At 35.2% G+C, this 2,128-nt stretch overlaps 1 protein-coding gene across 1 annotated transcript in view; it reads left to right on the forward strand.

The window, feature by feature from the left end:
- Positions 1-2,128, forward strand: part of LOC118749814 (excitatory amino acid transporter-like) — a gene marked incomplete at its 3' end in the record, with an annotated part of 188,276 nt that overhangs the window by 76,572 nt on the left and 109,576 nt on the right.

Genomic DNA, 2,128 nt, shown 5'->3' on the forward strand with positions numbered 1-2,128 from the left:
AGCTAAGTAAGTAAACCCCCTTCCAACCTGAACACGAATGCATTTGAATTCTGCAGATTCAATGTGTGGAAGACTAACTTCTTCAGATGGTATTGAAGAGTCTACGGCAAAGAGTACGCCACCGCCGACTCTGTCCTCCCGATCTTTTCTGTAGATATGATAATTATTTGAAAGAATCTCTGAATTAAAAGTGTGAGGGTTGAGCCAAGTTTCAGTCAAAGAAATTATATAATATATAAATTATAACTGCATTCAAGGCCATTAAGATATAAATTCGTTAATTTAGTATTTATGCCTCTTACGTTTTGATAATAAATACAGATTTAGTAATCAGTTTTTTGATTCTGTGTTCTGACGGGGAATATTTGCTAAATTATTATTTTTGTTGGGCCTATACTCAAATTCACGAACGAAAGCTCCGGAGGGCCAAAAAGAACTACTAAGCAGCATGTCAAAATTTTCTAAATTTACGTCTATTTTCAATGAAGAAATATTTCTTTCATATTTAAAATTAAATTTTCTGATACTTAAGTTGACAGTTTTAACTTTGGACAAGATGTAAAACTATATATCGTCCTCGGAAGTATCCCTCGAAAATCTAGATACAAATATAGACTTCTTTGGGGGAACCACAACCAGTCTCCTAGTATTAGACTCGATTACCGGCGGACGGGGTTGAGTAACTGAGTTACTAATTGAGGGTAGAGTAAGCGTTGGAAGATTAGATGGCGGTGCCACAACTTCAACGGGGGAAGATACTGCAGGGTCGTTATTATTAGAAGCAGACTTTGATATATGTTCTTTTGAGGAAGATAACTCCGTTGTCTGTGGACATGGAGAAGAAAGATTAATTAAGTCATTCGGAAGATTGTTCTGACGTGGAACGGTCCTTTCATTAGGTGGACTATGAAGACGCTTACGTTTTGACACACAAATGTCCTTCATAGATTGTACGGTATCTAAGCATTTAAAAGATTTAAATACATTTTCATAATGTTTAAATTTTTTGGTCAGTACCGATAACTCTCTCCCTACCTCAGAAAACCCATTTCTGGTTTGCCTAAACAACTTAAAGAGATCAACTTCGGTTGACCTACACTTTAAGCAAGACCAGCGAAGACATTTGCCATCATTAATAGCGTCCAGAATTCTTCCTGTCAAACCAGCACATTTTAGATGGCAAATACCATCACAGAGCCAGCACGATAAGTAGCGTTCAGATTCCCTTTTAATTTGGCAGTTATCAAGATCACACTTCATATTGAAAGATTTAATAACACTTATGTTAATAAAAAGACAAACAAAATAAGTTTAACACAACACACACAACAATTTAGGAGCTGATGTATTTAGCTTAAAAATATATGTAGCGAACAGTTTGAGTATCACTGTATTGTGACACTTAATAAACGCAACGCAAACAGCTGTGACACAAAAAACTAAAAGAAGTAAACAAAAAGAGCAAAAAGAAATGTGCAAAAATAGAAACGATCTCAGTTAACTACAAAGGAATTACAACAATAATGATAACAACAAATGACTCGGCAAGATTAGATGTATGCTAGTGAAATTTAATTAAATTTAATATAAACCACAAAAATCACAAAACTTTCACTTAGCTTCGATTATTATCACACTAAGATGCACGTAGGCACTTTTTATAGCAACTTTTACTCAGAATTAGCACAATAAACTTTGCAAAATACAAAGACAAATCAGAGCACAATATAAGTAGAACTTCACAGCTTGACGTTTGCTAAGTCAGTAGCTCAAAATCACCTGATGCGCGAGTGTAAAGTAATTTTGGCGAAGGTGCATCAGTCAGTTAGAAAAATTACCGGCGACATCGTTGATGAAGGATTAGTGGAAGTTGCTAGCGTATTTCCGCTTTTCACCATAAATGCTGCAATGTAAGTGCAGGAAAAGCTGAATGATCCCGAAAACGCCACTGCAATGGTAATTTAAACATCAAAATCCTGGTCGAAACTAAGTACCTATTTTTTAAAACATAAAACGCACATACATACACTGAAGGGTAATTCTGGAGAGGTGGACCCTGTTATGCGCAAATTATTTATGTGTATATATATATGTTTGGATATAAATATGTAAGGGACATATAACACAC

The sequence above is a fragment of the Rhagoletis pomonella genome, unplaced genomic scaffold (assembly GCF_013731165.1).
Source record: "Rhagoletis pomonella isolate Grant_MI unplaced genomic scaffold, Rhpom_1.0 Rhpom_scaffold_00056, whole genome shotgun sequence".
In the NCBI taxonomy this organism is placed as follows: Eukaryota; Metazoa; Arthropoda; class Insecta; order Diptera; family Tephritidae; genus Rhagoletis; species Rhagoletis pomonella.